Source organism: Salvelinus fontinalis, unplaced genomic scaffold (assembly GCF_029448725.1).
Source record: "Salvelinus fontinalis isolate EN_2023a unplaced genomic scaffold, ASM2944872v1 scaffold_0097, whole genome shotgun sequence".
Taxonomy (NCBI): domain Eukaryota; kingdom Metazoa; phylum Chordata; class Actinopteri; order Salmoniformes; family Salmonidae; genus Salvelinus; species Salvelinus fontinalis.
Window position 1 is genome coordinate 26970 of NW_026600306.1, and position 20336 is coordinate 47305.

At 40.7% G+C, this 20336-nt stretch overlaps 1 pseudogene; it reads right to left on the bottom strand.

Moving 5' to 3' along the window:
• Positions 1-7497: 7497 nt before the first annotated feature.
• On the bottom strand, positions 7498-14914 carry LOC129843083 (gastrula zinc finger protein XlCGF7.1-like; annotated as a pseudogene).
• Between the last annotated feature and the right edge of the window lie 5422 nt (positions 14915-20336).

Here is a 20336-nt window from a genome sequence, read left to right on the forward strand (position 1 = left end):
GTAGTGTGTTGTTAATACACATTTTCTCTGTTTATTTTTCACATTCGTTTTTATCTAGATGTGAAAATACTATTACCTTAAAGCCACGCTCTATAAAATACAAATCATCCTGTAAACAACAGAGCAAATGCATCCCATGCAAATAGCACTTGATTATCTGTAGTGCTATACACTGAGTCTACAAAACATTAAGAACACCTGCTCCTTCCATGACTTAGACTGACCAGGTGAATCCAGGCTAAAGCTATGATCCCTTATTGATGTCACTAGTTAAATCCACTTCAATCCGTGTAGATGAAGGGGGGAAACAGGTTAAATAAGGATTTTTAAGCCTTGAGACATGATACATGGATTGTGCATGTGTGCCATTTAGAGAGTGAATGTGGAAGACAAAATATTTAAGTTACTTTGCACGGGGTATGGTAGTAGGTGCCAGGCGCCCCGGTTTGTGTCAAGAACTGCAACGCTGCTGGGTTTTTCAGCTCAACAGTTTCCAATGTGTACCAAGAATGGTCCACCACCCAAACAGTGGTGGTCAGTGCCGTTTAAGATGAGGCAGGACAATTTGTTTTTTCATGAGCATGGCCTTAATTCTATTATAGCATATTGGATGACTGTCATTCATATTTCACTCACCCTGTTCAATGTAACAGCAATAGGTTTAGGCTAGTACATGATACTCTAATTGTCCCTATACCCATCATGAGGCAGCAACCTAGCCTATGAATGAAAGTTTAGAATGTAGGTTCACACAGGTCGAGAGAAAATGTTGCAGTGACACATGGACAGACACATTCAATATCGCCTTGCACACTCTCGCCTGCATCTAGCTAAGATAGAGAAGGTGAACAGTATAACTTTAGACCGTCCCCTCGCCCATACCCGGGCGCGAACCAGGGACCCTCTGCACACATCAACAACAGTCACCCACGAAGCATCGTTACCCATCGCTCCACAAAAGCCGCGGCCCATGAGGTAGCAACCTAGCCTATGAATGAAAGTTTAGAATGTAGGTCACACAGGTCGAGAGCAAATTTTGCGGTGACAGACAGTGACACATGGACAGACACATTCAATATCGCCTTGCACACTCTCGCCTGCATCTAGCTGAAATAGAGATATTACTGGACAAATTCAGGTATGTTTATCCTGGTCTTGTTCCGTTTAAGAAACATTTGTCAACAGAATCGGCGGAATGAATACACCCCTGATCAGGCATAAACACAGTTCACTTTCATAACAGCCACGTTGTATTCCTTCTCTCCTCCTCTCACCTTTTCCCTTTGCTTCTGGACTTCAATGCACAACAGATCAGCTGTATGTGACCAGGCGAAAAAACCTTTCCAAGTCAAACCATACCATAACTGCTACACACAGCCTACATCCTTGTCACCATATTAGCTAAAGTAACATCATAGTCAACATAGCTAATAGAACTAACGCGTTAGTAAACCTGCTACAATCATGCAGTAACGTTACAGTGTACAGTCAGTAAGCAGTTTAGCACTTACATTGGCGGGTCCCAGTGGCAATAAATTTGTAAAACCAAAAGCTTGCCATGACTTGGAAGAGTTCCAGTGTTGTGTTGGATAGTCATAGCCAGCTAGCTAACATAGCATCCCTTTGTTTGAGCCAAGTGTTTGAGTAGGCTAAACTAGATAGCTGCATTTGCTAGCTAAGTAAGTGAAACTGAAAGTGGAAAATAAGTGACGAAATATCTCTCTCTCGCTTCTCCTTCATTTTGGAATAAAATAATTTGTTCAAAACTGTTCAACTATTGTCTTTCTCTCTCTTTGAGTCAACTACTCACCACATGTTATGCACTGCAGTGCTAGCTAGCTGTAGCTTATGCTTTCAGTACTAGATTCATTCTCTGATCCTTTCATTGGTTGGACATCATGTCAGTTCATGCTGTAAGAGCTCTGATAGGTTGGAGGACGTCCTCCGGAAGTTGTCATAATAATAATAATAAGTCTATGGAAGCCTTGAGATTCCTCCTAGGTTTTGTATTGAAGTCAATGTAACCATAGGAGGATGCAAAGTAGCATGTTTTAATCAATTATTATTTGGTGATAAAAGTATACTAAATATAATTACATCTAAACTGAAACTGACATACTCCATATTTAGTTCAAATAAATTGTTATTTGTCACATGCGCTGATTACAACAGGTGTAGTAGACCTTACCGTGAAATGCTGAATACAACCTTACTGTGAATTGCTTACTTACAAGCCCTTAACCAACAATGCAGTTTTAAGAAAAATAAGAGTTAAGAAAATATTTAGTAAATAAACAAAATAAAAAAAGTAACACAATAAAGAATTCAGGAAGTACCTGTACAGAGTCAATGTGGAGGCTATATACAGGGGGTACCACTACAGAGTTAATGTGGAGGCTATATACAGGGGGTGCCAGTACAGAGTCAATGTGGAGGCTATATACAGGAGGTACCAGTACAGAGTCAATTTGGAGGCTATATACAGGAAGTACCAGTACAGAGTCAATGTGGAGGCTATATACAGGAAGTACCAGTACAGAGTCAATGTGGAGGCTATATACAGGGGGTACCGGTACAGAGTCAATGTGGAGGCTATATACAGGGTGTACAAGTACAGAGTCAATGTGGAGGCTATATACAGGGGGTACCAGTACAGAGTCAATGTGGAGGCTATATACAGGGGGTACCAGTACAGAGTCAATGTGGAGGCTATATACAGGGGGTACCAGTACAGAGTCAATGTGGAGGCTATATACAGGGGGTACCAGTACCGAGTCAATGTGGAGGCTATATACAGGAAGTACCAGTACAGAGTCAATGTGGAGGCTATATACAGGGGTACCAGTACAGAGTCAATGTGGAGGCTATATACAGGGGGTACCACTACAGAGTCAATGTGGAGGCTATATACAGGGGCTACCGGTACAGAGTCAATGTGGAGGCTATATACAGGGGGTAACAGTACAGAGTCAATGTACTGAGGTACAGGTCAGGAGCAGGTGTTGAAATAAAACACATACAGCTTTATACAGTTTGATTTAATGAGGCTTAATGACCAAAAGCACAATTATATTTTTGTAGAAAAACATGAGACAAGTGTACGAGCAGTATGCCTGTTCTCTCATGAACTTTAAGTAGCCTATATTTGATGTGATATATTCTTTTCGAGACAGGATTGTGTGACGGCACAGAATTGGGGAAGTGGACCAAGGCATTTCTGCAGCATTGAAGATCCCAAAGAACACAGTGGCCGCCATCATTCTTAATAAATGGAAAGTTAGGAAGTTTGAAACCACCAAGACTCTTCCTACTTCCGGCGCCGACAGAGATGGCCGCCTCGCTTCGCGTTCCTAGGAAACTATGCAGTATTTTGTTTTTTTACGTGTTATTTCTTACATTGGTACCCCAGGTAATCTGGATCAGTACTAATCAGTACTAATCAGTAATCAGTAAAAGGCACACACATGAAAGTCTGTTTGGAGTTTGCCAAAACGCACCTAAAGGACTCTCAGAACATGAAAAACAAGATTCTCTGGTCTGATGAAACCAAGATTGAACTCTTTGGTCTGAATGCCAAGCGTCAGGTCTGGAGGAAACCTGGCACCATCCCTACGGTGAAGCATGGTGGTAGCAGCATCATGGTGTTTGGATATTTTTCAGCAGCAGGGACTGGGAGACTAGTCAGGATCGAGGGAAAGATGAACGGAGCAAAGTACAGAGAGATAATTGATGAAAACCTGCTCAAGAGCACTCAGGACCTCAGACTGGGGCAACGGTTCCCCTTCCAACAGGACAACAACCCTAAGCTCACAGTAGAACAACATAGAAGTGGCTTTGGGAAAAGTCTCTGAATGTCCTTGAATGGCCCAGCCAGAGCCCGGATTTGAACCCGATCGAACAACTCTGAAGAAATCCTGAAAATAGCTGTGCAGCGACGCTCCCCATCCAATCTGACAGATCTTGAGAGGATCTGCAGAGAAGAATGGGAGAAACTCCACAAATACAGGTGTGCCAAGATTGTAGTGTCATACCAAGGCGGCTTGAGGCTGTAATCGCTGCCAAAGGTGCTTCAACAAAGTACTGAGTAAAGGTTCTGAATACTTATTTAAATGTGATATTTCAGTTTTAATTTTAAAATGCATTTGCAAACATTTCTAAAATCCTGTTTTTGCTTCGTCATTATAGGGTGGTGTTAGGGTGGTATAGGGTCCTTATTATAGGGTGGTATAGGGTCCTTTTCTGTTAGTTTGTGTATGTGTTAGCTGGTCAGGACGTGAGTTTGGGTGGGCAGTCTATGTTTTCTGTTTCTATGTTGGTTTAAGGGTGACCTGATATGGCTCTCAATTAGAGGCAGGTGGTTTTCATTTCCTCTGATTGAGAGCCATATTAAGGTAGGTGTTTTCACACTGTTTGTTTGTGGGTGGTTGTCTCCTGTGTCAGTATGTATGTTCGTGCCACACTGGACTGTAGCGTTTGTTTGTTTCGTTTCGATGTCGTCTGTTTCCTGTACGTAAGTTTATGTTTAGTTATGTAAGTTTATGTTCAGGTTTCGTCAACGTCGTTTTCTTGTTTTGTAGTTTGAAAGTGTTTTGTTTCGTTTCGTGTGGCCATCGTATTTTAATAAAGATGGCTTATTTCCCAACTGCTGCGTTTTGGTCTGAAGATCCTTCTCTCCTCACCTCATCCGAAGATGAGGAGAGCACCAGCCGTTACACCTCCCAATTTAATCAATTTTAGAATATTCCAGTAAATTCAGGAAGTAAACTGAAAATTCCAATTCTCTTCTATGGTTTTCAATGAGGAAAATGTGGAATTTGGTTTACTTTCTGAATTGACTGGAATTGAAATGGAATTGACTCCAACCCTGGTTTTACTACAAAGCTGTCAACGTCATCATTTAGTCAATCGATGTTATAATGCATAACGCTCACAGCTGTGCTTGTTGTCATTCAGAGTACATTTTCTAATTTAATAAAACAGAATTAAACAAATAAAATGTATTTTGCACCTGAATAACTTCAACATGGACAATCTGGTTGATTCTCTGCTCAACAACACTGACCGCGTCAAACTTTGCTGTGTGTCCAGGCTGTCACTTCTGTCATCAGCTACTAACACCAGTGCTGCACCTTTGTCCTTGAGAGACTGGATGACAGCTTCCTGCTCCCTCTTCCATAGTGACAACACTGATTGCTCAACATGGGCTTCCTGGTTATGAAATAAAGTGTGGCGGTCAATGGTAGCCACTCCCATTGTGTGAAGCAGTTGTAGTCTTTGTTGGCAGGTATCCAGACACCAGAATGGCAGTAGAAAGGAGCCTGTTCCCCGCATGCTTCCTCCCAATCATTGGCTGGATCGACTACTCCCCCACCTGACCACAGGACCAGCACTGCTGTCTGATCTTCATTCCTACAGCCTTCATCACCGTCCCTGGAGTCTCTTCACTGTCTGATCTTCATTCCTACAGCCTTCATTACCACCCCTGGAGTCTCTTCACAGAGTAAGTAAAGCTAGTTTAAGAAACCTGTCCCATTCTACTTGTCTATTATCTTTGTTTAGAAATAGTCATGTGTGACCTACTGATTTTCCCTACAATTTATTTTAAGGATTTAGAAATATAGAAATAGTAGAACGAGCAATGTCAGAGTCTGGAATATAAATATATATACAGTTAGTTTACAATGTATATGATGGTGTGTCTAGACATTATGGACTGTATATGAATAGAAAAGGTGTATACAGCAGTAGTTATATAGGATGAGCCTTGACTAGAATACAGGGTGGAGTACTGGGTGGTAGACGGCAGTGTAACAGTGACTAAAGTGCAGGGCAGGGTACTGGGCGGAGGCCGGCTAGAGGTGACTATTTAACAGTCTGATGATCTGGAGATAGACCACACATTAATCACACAATAAGTATTGTGGTGGTAGCATCATGTTATGGGTATGCTTGTCACCGGCAGGGACTGGGGAGTTTGTCAGGATCAAAAGAAATATGAAAGGAGCAAAGTGTAGACTTTGTATAGTCACTGTACAGCCTAAACTGTGGAGTGACCTCATAAAATGGGATATCAGCCAACTCAGTGACAACCACAGAACACAACTATGTATAGTTTACACAAATATTAGCATCTTAGCTCTTATTGCAGGACTTTGAATGTGGTACATCACCTCCATAACCAACCTATTGTGTGTATTGAACATTCATATTGGACTGTACAGCTAGCTAACTGGCTACTGATCAACCTATTGTGAGAGTTGAACATTCATCATTGACTGTACAGCCTTACCTATAGAGTGTACACCACCACCGATCACAACTTCCTGTTTCCATCACAGCTGTCGTGAGTTTTTATACGGTATGACTTTACTGCCATAAAAACTTTGGATGGAAGCGTGGTTAATTAAGATATATATAGCAGCACAGCTAACTGGCTACCGAATAACCTATTGTGTGTATTGAACATTCATATTGGACTTCATATTGGACTGTAGCAGCGAGCTAACTGGCTACCGATCAACCTATTGTGTGTATTGAACATTCATATTGGACTTCATATTGGACTGTAGCAGCGAGCTAACTGGCTACCGATCAACCTATTGTGTGTATTGCACATTCATATTGGACTGTAGCAGCTAGCTAACTGGCTACCGATCAATCTATTGTGTGTATTGAACATTCATATTGGACAGCCTTACCTATATAGTAGCACCACCACCCATCAGCCCATTCTCTTCTTGATGTCAAAGCTGCAGTGTATTGTTGCTATAGGAGTTTATGATTAATAACCTTATTTCATTCAAACCACACTAAGATGTCACCACACTATTCCTTTAAAGCCCCTCTGTCAGATATAAATCATCAGAGTGGGAAACCAACTGACATGGAAACAATGGAGCAAATGTATCACTATCAGAGTGTATTATGACATCAGATAGAACTACTCAGACATTCTAAATATCACTTGATTATCAGAGGGGTGTATTATGACATCATATAGAACTACTCAGACATTCTAAATATCATATGATTATCAGAGGGATGTATTATGACACAAATTGCATGGAAACTTAGCTACTAAGGTGGATATTGATCCAACACCTGCCGCTTTTTCAAACCAGCTCACTGGGCACAGACGTGTTGAACATCTAGTTTCTATTTACATTTCTTTGAGTCAAGTAAAGTGAATTCAACATGAAATCAACACAAAATGTCGCCTGTCATTGGATTTAGGTTGCCAGTTCGGTGAAAAATAAAAAAATACCTGCCGTTCATGGCTTTTTACAAATCCAATCAGTTTTCAACATTAATCTATCATCATCACATGGATTTGTTTTGTTGAAATGTCGTGGAAATAAAGTTTATTCAACCAGTGGGAGGCTTGTAAATGACCCCAGGAAAGTCAAACAAAGACCTATTCATTGAGACAATGATAAACAGCAATCTGTGGGAGAGTTGTGGTGGATATTATAAAATAAGGATCTGCTGGAGTCCAAGTCAAACCAAGATTCTTTATTTCTGAGCTCAGAGAGAAGAACAGTTACACAGCGCAGTGTAGACAGTCTGAATTCCTGAAGCATTGGGTGATGAGCACATATCTTTATAGTTTCCTGTTCCTGAGAGGGACTTTATTCATACAAGGAAACAGGTGCAGCTGGTTTGCAACACAGGATGATACTCCCAGGAACAAGAGATTATAATAGGACAGTTTCACAAGGTTAGTCACATACTCAGTTACGTGGACACATACAATTAACATTTTGCATTACAGAGTCTGTGAACATTTTCATTTCATAAATCATCAGTGGACCAACAAGGCAAATGTAAACAATGGAACAAATGCATCACATCCAAATATCACTTGATTATCTGTAGTGCTGGAGGAAAGACACCCAGATAAACACAAACACAGAGTTTAAAAAAGGACCATTTAAACACATGGAATCTGATCTACTCTATATTCAAACTGACATACTCCATATTCACTTCATGTTTTCTAATAAAAACATACAAATATATGTTTGAGTATATTCACACTTGGAGAATAAATTATTCTCTCCTGTGTGTATTCTCTCATGTCTTTTCAGGGTCCGTAAACGGCTATAACACCTTCCACACTGGGAGCAGTGGTAAGGGTTCTCCCCTGTGTGTATTCTCTCATGTTCATTCAGGGCCCCTAACCGGTTAAAACACTTTCCACACTGAGAACAGTGGTAAGGTTTCTCCCCTGTGTGTATTCTTTCATGTTGTTTCGTGGTTTTTATCCGCAAAACTCTTTCCACACTGGGAGCAGTGGTAAGGTTTCTCCCCTGTGTGTATTCTCTCATGTTGTTTCAGTTTCCCTAAATCTTTAAAACTCTTTCCACACTGGGAGCAGTGGTAAGGCTTCTCCCCTGTGTGTATTCTCTCATGTTGTTTCAGGTTCCCTAAATCGTTAACTCTTTCCACACTGGGAGCAGTGGTAAGGCTTCTCCCCTGTGTGTATTCTCTCGTGTTGGTTCAGGTTTCCTTTATGGCTAAAACTCCTTCCACACTGGGAGCAATGGTAAGGCTTCTCCCCTGTGTGGATTCTCTCATGTTGTTTCAGGTCCCATAACCGGTTACAACCCTTTCTACAGTGGGAGCACTGGTGTCGTCTTGCTGGTTTGGACGTCCCTGGCTCTGGTTCCTCTGAGTCTGGTCTTTCTCCTGCCAAAGACAGTGTTTAAAATAGAGACCTGAATGAAACCTCCACATGATAAAACAACCATGCTACGAGGGTAAATCCTGAATCAGATCTCTCAATAACCTGAGGGCTGTTTTAACAATCTTTGTGTGATTTTAAAACAAATGTTGTAGAGCATCCTGGTAATTACTGATATGTTTACGTTACTTATTTTTTTCATCCTGTTTTACAAGTCAGAACACAAAAAACTAGACAGTTCTATGACACTAACACAGACATCACTGGATTCCTATCAGCAGGTGGTTCTAAATATATAACCTTCATAGTTGTATGATACAGAATGTGACCTACAAACTTCCTTAAACATAAAATAACTAAATAGGTAATTTTGTGTGATAGTCCGAAACTTGTTTTTACGTCGAAGACACAAAGCACATCAGTAACATCTCCCCGTTGTTGAAAGGGTTCGACACATGCTGTTTAAATGGACTAATTTCTTATTTAGACTTTCACAGATTTTCAACATTTTGACTATCGCCGATGTCATATTTTGGGTAAAGTAAAAAATAAGGTGAAATATTTGGCAAGATGTTCCTAAAACTGATAGTTAATACAATTAACAAAAATATAAACTCAACATGTAAAGTGTTGGATGTTTAATGAGCTGATAAAAAAAGATTGAAGAATTTATTACATCCGTTAGTTAACATTTATTCTTTGCCAAGATAATCCATCCTCCTGACAGGTGTGGCATATCAAGAAGCTGATTGAACAGCTTGATTATTACACAGGTGCACCTTGTGCTGGGGATAATAAAAGGCCACTTGAAAATGTGCAGTTTTATCACACAACAATGCCGCAGATCTCTGAGGGAGCGGGCAATTGGCATACTGACTGCAGGAATGTCCACTGGAGCTGTTGCCAGGGAATTTAATGTACAGTACCAGTCAAAAGTTAGGACTCACCTACTCATTCAAGGGTTTTTCTTTATTTTTACTATTTTCTACATTGTAGAATAATAGAGAAGACATCAAAATTATTAAAAAACACATGGAATCATGTAGTAACCACAAGTGTTAAACAAATCAAAATATATATTAGATTCTTTAAAAGTAGCCACCCTTTGCCTTGATAGCTTTGCACACTCTTGGCTTTCTCTCAACCAGCTTCACCTGGAATGCTTTTCCAATAGTTGTGAAGGAGTTCCCACATATGCTGAGAACTTGTATGCTGCTTTCCCTTCACTCTGCAATCCAACTCATCCCAAACCATCTCAATTTGGTTGAGGTCGGGGGATTGAGTAGGCCAGGTCATCTGATGCAGCACTCCATCACTCTCCTTCTTTTTCAAATAACTCTTACACAGCTTGGAGGTGTGTTGACCAAGGCCATTGTCCTGTTGAAAAACAAATGATAGTGGGACTAAGCCCAAACCAGATGGGATGGCGTATCGCTGCAGAATGATGTGGTGGCCATGCTGGTTAAATGTGACTTGAATAAATAAATCACTGACATTGTCAACAGCAAAGCACCCGCACACCATCACATCTCCTCCTCCATGCTTCATGGTGGGAACCACACATGCGGAGATCATCTGTTCATCTACTCCGCGTCTCACAAAGACATGACGCTCGGAACCAAAAATCTCAAATTTGGACTCATCAGACCCAAGGACAGACATCCACCGGTCTAATGTCCATTGCTCGTGTTTCTTTGCACAAGCAAGTCTCTTCTTATTGGTGTCCTTTAGTAGTGGTTTCTTTGCAGCAATTCGACCATGAAGGCCTGATTCACGCAGTCTCCTCTGAACCGATGATGTTGAGATGTCTGTTGCTTGATCTTTGTGAAGCGTTTATTTGGGCTGCAATTTCTAAGGCTGGTAACTCGAATGAACTTATGCATCAGAAGTAACTCTGGGCTTTCCATTCCTGTGATGGTCCTAAAAGTAATGATGGACTGTTGTTTCTCTTTGCTTATTTGAGATGTTCTTGACATAATATGGACTTCGTCTTTTACCCAACAGGGCTATTTTCTGAATACCACCCCTACCTTGTCCCAACACAACTGATTGGCTCAAACACATTAAAACCTGTTATGGCTAGGGGTTCCGCTAGCGGAACGTTTCGACAACATCCGGTGAAATTGCAGAGCGCGAAATATATATATTTTTTATTCTAAATATTTAACTTTCATGCATTCACAAGTGCAATACACCAAATTAAAGATTAACTTCTTGTTAATCTAGCCACCGTATCAGATTTCAAAAAGGATTTACAGCAAAAGCAAACCATGCAAATATCTGAGGACCCTATCAAACAAACACATGACAATCATATTTCAACCCGCCAGGTTGACTCCATGCTACACTCCTCCTTTAAGACTCCATAGTGTTTCATCATTAGATGCTACAGTCCTCCTTTATGACTCCATCATGTTTCATCATTAGATGCTACAGTCCTCCTTTAAGACTCCATCATGTTTCATCATTAGATGCTACAGTCCTCCTGTAAGACTCCATAATGTTTATCATTAGATGCTACAGTCCTCCTTTAAGACTCCATAATGTTTCATCATTAGATGCTACAGTCCTCCTTTAAGACTCCATAATGTTTCATCATTAGATGCTACAGTCCTCCTTTAAGACTCCATAATGTTTCATCATTAGATGCTACAGTCCTCCTTTAAGACTCCATAATGTTTAGAATATGTCTGGAAGCGCTACTCTATCTATTCTACTCTTATCCTTTCGGTTTTAATAATATTTAATAATAATAATGTTATAATAGGTAATAACTAACTTTAATAACTAGGGTTAATACCTGCCTGGCGCACCAACAAAATCTTTCTTTACCCCCCTCTAACAATACCGCTACAGAATTAGCATAGTAGGCCATGTAACTGAAGGTAATCTGAAATATTTAGGACTAACTTATTCCTTGCCACCCATTCTGAAACTAACTGCAGCTCTTTGTTAAGTGTTGCAGTCATTTCAGTTGCCGTGGTAGCTGACGTGTACAGTGTTGAGTCATCTGCATACATAGACACACTGGCTTTACTCAAATGTCGTTGGCATGTTGTTGGTAAAGTTTGAAAAAAGTAGGTGCCAAACAGCTGCCCTGGGGAATTCCTGATTCTACCTTGATTTTGCTGTACAGGCTTCCATTAAAGAACACTGTGTTCTGTTAGACAGGTAGCTCTGGGGTGGTAGGCCAGTAACCGAAAGATTGTTGGATTCCCGAGCTGACAAGGTAAAACTCTGTTGTTCTGTCCCTGAACAAGGCAGTTAACCCACTGTTCCTAGGCCGTCATTGAAAATAAGAATTTGTTCTTAATCTTAACTGACTTGCCTAGTTAAATAAAGGTTACATTTAAAAACATATATTAAAAAAAGAATCCACAATATAGCAGGGGGTGTAAAGCCATAAGTTTTTTTCAGCAGCAGACTACGATCGATAATGTCAAAAGCCACACTGAAGACTAACAAAACAGCCCCAACAATATTTTTATCATCATCAACTTCTCTCAACCAATCAGTCATTTGTAAGTGCTGTGCTTATTGAATGTCCTTCCCTATAAGCTGAAAGACTCAATTTGTTTACTGTAAAATAGCATTGTATCTGGCCAAACTATTTTTTTCCAAAAATGTAAGGGTTGGTAATAGGCTGATTACTGGCTTAAATAGCCGACCAAAGGGAGCTTTACTATTCTTGGGAAGTGGAATGACTTTAGCTTCCCTCCAGGCCTGAGGGCACACACTTTCTAGTAGGCTTAAATTAAAGACAAGGCAAATAGGAGTGGCAATATTGGCCGCTATTATCCTCAATCATTTTCCATCCACGTTGTCAGACACCAGTGACATGTCATTGTTGATTTTTTTGCCCAAAATTTAATTGAAGATGCTCCAAAGATTTTTACTATCATTCTTCATGTCATTTATCTGTTTCATAGTGTAGTTTCTTCTTCTTTTTATTCAGTCAAATGATTTCTCAATTTGCAATACGTTTGCCAATCAGTTACACAGCCAGACCTATTTGCCATCTCTTTTGCCTCCCTCTTCATCATACCATTTTTTGATTCCTCATCAATCCACGTGGATTTAACAGTTTTTGCAGTCATTTTCTTAATGGGTTCATGCTTATTAGTAACTGGGATAAGCATTTTCAAATGTGTCAAGGGCAGCGTCTGGTTGCTCATCATTACACACCAAGGACCAACAAATATTATTTACATCAACAACATAGGAATCACTACAAAACTTATTGTATGACCTCTTTCACACAATATTAGGCCCAGCCTTTGGAACTGTGGTTTTCCTAGACATGGCTACTATATTGTGATCACTACATCTGATGGATCTGGAAACTGCTTTAAAACACATTTCTGCAGCATTAGTAAAGATATGATCAAAACATGTTGATGATTACATTTCTGTACTGTTTGTAACTACCTTGGTAGGTTGATTGATAACCTGAACCAGGTTGTAGGCACTGGTTACAGTTTGAAGCTTTCTCTTGAGTGGGCAGCCTGATCACAGCTTTCCTCCAGTATTAGTTAATTAATCAACAGTGTCTGGAGTTTAGTTTGCCTGTTCAACAGTCTTGTAAAGATAGGGAGGGTTGACTGGGACAGACAATGTAACATCCATAATGTTTTAAGGAAAAGTATTTGTAAAACAAGCATCTTACATTGGATCATCTTTTAACTTTCTCTCCAAAGCTAACTTTCATCAAGGTTTAATACGGTCTATTGGTTTCTCTCTTTTCATTGGCAGAATCCTTTTTCAGTGTTATGATATTCATAACATCCATATCCACCAGTCTATCTTCATGTCAACTAACAGAACTGCTGGTTGTCCTGGTAACAGATACCAGTGGGCAGATCTATTTTAATTGTTCAAACTAAACCACAGCACTTACTTTGATGTGTCAAATCTGATCCTTTCTTCTCTTCTCCTCCTCTCACAGTTACACTCAGCCCCGTTGTTTTCCTGCAGTCCACCAGCAGCACAGACAACCTCTTCATACCCAGCAGTAAGGCGCTACTGGGAGAGGCACGACACGGGGACTCCGGGAGGGAGGGCTAGCGTTGTCCTGGTAACCATAAAGAGGGGACACAGACACATATCATTATGGATGCTGATGTCACTGTTGTCATGAAGTGCTTTACAGAAACCCAGCCCAGACCCCGATAGAGCAAGCTATATGCTAGACCAGACCAAGCTGTACCATCTGGTGTTCTGATCTGGAGAGACTCTTCTCTGCCTCGTCAGCATCAGGATGTTGTTGATGCTCCCCAGAGGATCCACAATAGTCATGTCTCTCTCCTGTGTGAAGGAGAACATCAAACAGATAGTGAACTTACGACCGTCTATTATAATCATAGGGTCTTACAAGAGGTATTAATCTCTCTAAACAGGGCCTAAAATGCAAATCTTAAAGGGTCGTTCCACTAAATGGGTACCTTTTGCATACCTTTGCATTTTAAGTATAAATTATGCTCCAACATTGCATTTTAAAAGCCTGTTATACTAGATGAGATGCACTTTAATGTAGACCACATGGATAATTTAATAAATCTAATTTAAAAGTCCCCAAAATATATGTACCAATGGCAGATTAAAACTAACAAAGGCAGATGGCCCCTTTAACAATTCCTACAGTACTGAACAACATATTCAAGTGTAGATCTTCAGTAGAATGGCCCTTAAAACCCCACATTAGTTAAACTAACGGCATAGTGTGTGACTCTGTTTTTAAGACAGTACTCACTGGTGTTAATCTGATATTCTGTCTCCTCCTCTTTCACTCCCAAGACGTCTTCCTTCTTCACCTCTACTGAGATAGCATCCTCTTCCTCTCTAAAAGGTTCTTCCTCTGTTTCCTCTATAACATCCTCTTCTTCTTTCACGACAATGTTCAGCCTCAGAGCTTCATTCTGCATACAGCAGACCTCTTCTTCTTTAACGGAGGAGGAGTTGTTTAGTGAGCTCATGGTCTGGGATGTTAGAATTAGCGACTAGCCTAACGCTAGGCTCAGTATCAATGTTTAACAACTTTGCAAATTGAACAAGCAAATTAGGTTAAAGTTAACCAGTAGATACGTCAACTGAACTGCGTTAACAACACTGAGATTAGCTCATGTACATTAACATGTTCTAAAGCGTCAATCTTTCAGTTTTATGTTGGCTAGCAAGCTACCGAGGTGGTTGAAAGAGTAGCCGTGTTGTTGTTCCTGAAGAAGCGTCCCGTCACTTCACGCAAGAAGCATCACCTGAAAGACGCCCATCGCCATCTGCTGGCTGGAGTGGGTAACGCAGTTTGGAAACAATAGTTACTACACTTTTGTATTGGAAAAAACGTCCGAATAATTTAACAATAAGCTGATATATTGTAAATGATGAATACATACATCTATGAATAGGTAGTGTTTTAATAAACATTTTTCACATTCGTTTTTATCTCGATGTGACGGTACTTGATTGGTGTCACACTTTTTCTCCATCGCTAGCAAACACAGCTGATTAATCAAACTGCATCTTAAACTGAAGATTATGATTAGGTGATTATTGGAGTCTGGTGTGTTAGCTGGGGCTGGAAGCTGTGATCCCTTATTGATGTCACTAGTTAAATCCCCTTCAATCAGTATAGATGAAGGGGAGGAGACAGGTTAAATAAGGCATTTTAGGCCTTGAGACAAATGAGACATGGATTGTGTATGTGTGCCATTCAGATGGTGAATGGGGAAGACAAAATATTTAAGTGTCTTTGAACGGGGGATGGTAGTAGGTCCCAGGTGCCGGTTTGTGTCAAGAACTGCAACGTTGCTGGGGTTTTCCAGCTCAACGGTTTCCCATGTGTACCAAGAATCATCCAACACCTAAACAGTGCCGTTTAAGATGAGGCAGAATGATTTGTTTTTTTCATGAGCATGGCCTTAATTCTATTACAGCATATTGGATGACTGTCATTCATATTCCATTCACCCTGTTCAATGTAACAGCAATAGGTTTTGGCTACTACATGATACTAGAATTTTCCCTATACCCATCATGAGATTGCCTATGAATGAAAGTTTAGAACGTAAGTGCACACAGGTCGAGATAGGTTTTATAGGTGAGAGACAGTCTTGAAGACATCACTAACTAATTATCATGGTCCAAACACACCGAGACAGTCGTGAAGAGGGCACGACAACAACTTTTCCATCTCAGGAGACTGAAAAGATTTGGCATGGGTCTCCAGATCCTCAAAAGACCTACAGCTGCACCATCGGGAGCATCCTGACCGGTTGCATTACCGCCTGGTATGGCAACTGCTCGGCATCTGACCGTAATGCACTACAGAGGGTAGTGAACATCACTGGGGCCAAGCTTCCTGCCATCCAGGACAATTATAAAGAAAGCCCAAAAAATTGTCAGATGCTCCAGTCACCCAAGTCATAGACTGTTTTCTCTGCTCCCGCACGTCAAGCGGTACCGGAGCACCAAGTCTAAAACCAAAAGGCTCCTTAACAGCTTCTACCCCCAAGCCATAAGACTGCTGAACAATTAATAAAATGGCCACCTGGACTATTTACATTGACCCCACCTCCATTTGTTTTGTACACTGCTGCTACTTGCTGTTTATTATCTATGAAATGTCACTTCACCCCTACCTACATGTACAAATTACCTCGACTAACCTGTACCCCCGCACATTGACTCGGTACCAGTACCCCCTGTATATAGCCTTGTTATTGTTATTTTATTGCGTTACTTTTTATAATTTTTTACTTTTGGTCATTTGCTCATTTTCTTAACTCTTCTTGAACTGTACTGTTAGTTAAGGGCTTGTAAGTAAGCAATTCACTGTAAGGTCTACACTTGTTGTATTCGGAGCATTTGACAAATAAAGTTAGATTTTATTTGACAAATTCAGGTATGTTTATCCCGTTTTTGTCTGTTTAAGAAACGTTTGTCTCTAGAGAGTTGAAAACAGCAGGTCTGGGACAGGTAGCACCTCCGGTGAACAGGTCAGGGTTCCATAGCCGCAGGCAGAACAGTTGAAACTGGAGCAGCAGCACGGCCAGCTGGACTGGGGACAGCAAGGAGTCATCATGCCAGGTAGTCCTGAGGCATGGTCCTAGGGCTCAGGTCCTCCGAGAGAGAGAAAGAAAGAAAGAGAGAAAGAGAATTCGAGAGAGCATACTTAAATTCACACAGGACACCGGATAAGACAGGAGAAATACTCCAGATATAACAGACTGACCCCAGCCCCCCGACACATAAACTACTGCAGCATAAATACTGGAGGCTGAGACAGGAGGGGTCAGGAGACACTGTGGCCCCATCCGATGATACCCCCGGACAGGGCCAAACAGGCAGGATATAACCCCACCCACTTTGCCAAAGCACAGCCCCCACACCCCTAGAGGGATATCTTCAACCACCAACTTACCATCCTGAGACAAGGCCGAGTATAGCCCACAAAGATCTTCGCCATGGCACAACCCAATGGGGGGTGCCAACCCATGATTACGGCTGCACAGTATTGTCTCTTCTCGATGGCGGTTATGATATCGTTTAGTACCTTGAGCGGGGTTGAGGTGCACCCATGACCAGCTCGGAAACCACATTGCACAGCGGAGAAGGTTCATGCTGAAAGAGCTCTGATAGGTTGGAGGATGTCCTCCGGAAGTTGTCATAATTACTGTTTAAGTCTATGGAAGCCTTGAGAACCATGAGCCTCCTAGGTTTTGTATTGAAGTCAATGTACCCAGAGGAGGACGCAAAATATATGTTTTATTCAATTATTTGGTGATGTGATTATATTTAGTATAGTTTTATCCAAAAATTATTTTATTTTAATGTTTTACCAATTTCCCTTCCCACAAATTTTTTTTAAAAATTAAATAAAATATAAAATCCCTTCCCACAATTATGTAATGTTGGCTCGTTGTCCTTTGGGTGCAGTGGAGGATTCTCAGAGGAGGAAGGGGAAGACCATCCTTCTCTGAGCAGCCTCCACTGCACCCAAAGGACATCCAGCCAACATGACACAATTGTGGGAAGCATTGGAGTCAACATGTCCCAGCATCCCTGTGGAAGGCTTTGGACACTTTGAAGAGTTCATGCCCCGACAAATTGAGGCTCTTCTGAGGGAAAAGGGGGAGGTTCCTAGTCCATATTAGGACGTTTATTTCTCTCCAAATGTTTGGTATGATCAGTGTATATATATATAAAGAAAATATTGCATGACCAAAAGCACAATTCTATTTTTGTAAAAATGAGACAAGAGTACGAGCATATGTGTGTTCTCTCATGAACTTTAAGTAGCCTGTATTTGATGTGATAAACTCCTTTCGAGACAGGATTGTGTCACAGATCTGGGGACGTGGACCAAAACATTTCTGCCACATTGAAGGTCCCCATCATCTTAAAAGGAAGAAGTTTGAAACCACCAAAACCCTTCCTACTGCTGGCTGCCCGGCCAAACTGAACAATCGGGGGAGAAGGGCCTTGGTCAGGGAAGTGACCAAGAACCCAATGGTCACTCTGACAGAGCTCCTCTGTGGAGATGGGAGAACCTTCCAGAAGGACAACCATCTCTGCATCAAAATACAGAGAGATAATTTTTTTTAACTTGCTCCAGAGCACTCAGGACCTCAGACTGGGGCAAAGGTTAACCTTCCAATAGGACAACGACCCTACGCACAAAGCCAAGACAATGCACAAGTGGCTTTGGGAGTCTCTGAATGTCCTTGAGGGGCCCAGCCAGAGCCCAGATTTGAACCCGATTTAACATCTCTGGAGAGACCTGAAAATAGCTTTGTAGTGACACTCCCCATCCAACCTGACAGAGTTTGAGAGGATCTGCAGAGAAGAATGGGAGAAACATGAGGCTCCTGCTGCTGCTGTCCTCAAGGGCAAATTGACAGATTTTTCACCTAGTTGTCTTTGGGATTCAAACCAGAGATCTTTCGGTTACTGGCCCAACACTAGTAACCGCTAGGCTACCTGCAGCAGGAGCCCCATGTTGACAGGAGAGCCCACCTTTATTTTTCCCTCATTATGAACATTCATATCAGTCAACAGTCAACCTATTGTGTGTATTGAACATTCATATTGGACTGTAGCAGCTAGCTAACTGGCTACTGATCAACCTATTGTGTGTATTGAACATTCATATTGGACTGTAGCAGCTAGCTAACTGGCTACTGATCAACATATTGTGTGTATTTAACATTCATATTGGACTGTAGCAGCTAGCTAACTGGCTACTGATCAACCTATTGTGTGTATTGAACATTCATATTGGACTGTAGCAGCACGGCTAACTGGCTACTGATCAACCTATTGTGTGGATTGAACATTCATATTGGACAGCCTTACCTGTATAGTAGCACCACCACCCATCAGCCCATTCTCTTCTTGATGTCAAAGCTGCAGTGTATTGTTGGTATAGTTTTTGATGAATAATAATTCAAATTGTGAAAATAGAAGTGTACAATTTATATATATATATATATTTAAACAACTTTAAGATACTGTTTGCCTCTATGCAGATGTAGAAGCTGACTAGGAATATACATTATCAATAAATAGTTGATTGTTCTTTTTCACATCATACTAAGAATACTGAGCCACAACCTGTAAATGTGACCATACTATTTATTTCAAGCCACACTAAGATGTCACCATACTACTCCTTTAAAGCCCCTCTGTTAGATATAAATCATCAGAGTGGGAAACCACCTGACATGGAAACAATGGAGCAAATGTATCACTATCAGAGGGGTTTATTATGACATCATATAGAACTACTCAGACATTCCAAATCAGGCTTCATCCATATCATGAAGGTGGATTTTGATGAATAATAATTCAAATTGTGAAAATAGAAGTGTACAATTTATATATATATATATATATTTAAACAACTTTAAGATACTGTTTGCCTCTATGCAGATGTAGAAGCTGACTAGGAATATACATTATCAATAAATAGTTGATTGTTCTTTTTCACATCATACTAAGAATACTGAGCCACAACCTGTAAATGTGACCATACTATTTATTTCAAGCCACACTAAGATGTCACCATACTACTCCTTTAAAGCCCCTCTGTTAGATATAAATCATCAGAGTGGGAAACCACCTGACATGGAAACAATGGAGCAAATGTATCACTATCAGAGGGGTTTATTATGACATCATATAGAACTACTCAGACATTCCAAATCAGGCTTCATCCATATCATGAAGGTGGATATTGATCCAACCATTTCAAAAGTAATCACCGGGCTGATGGAAACAGGATATGCCTGTACAATTTTATTAATTAATGCAGACAGACAATTTGTTAGTTTGTTTTACATGGTGGGGTCTTTTTGTGTCAGTAAAAATGTATGAATGAGAAATGGCGATGGAAACTCCTTTATGTGCAAATATTTATATAATAACCATCACATCTCAGTTAACTTGGAGTCACGCGATGATATGTTGTGTGGTCCTCCCTCTACGACTTGGGAACCCATGAAGTTTATTAGGCTACAGATGAAATAAGTTATGAACTTCACAGGATGGTGAAACTGCATGTGATGAGCTTGATGCTCCTTTCCAATACATTTTGATGTTCTTATTCTGGTGACATGATGATTGATGCTTGGTTGCCATTAGACAAATAAAATAATAT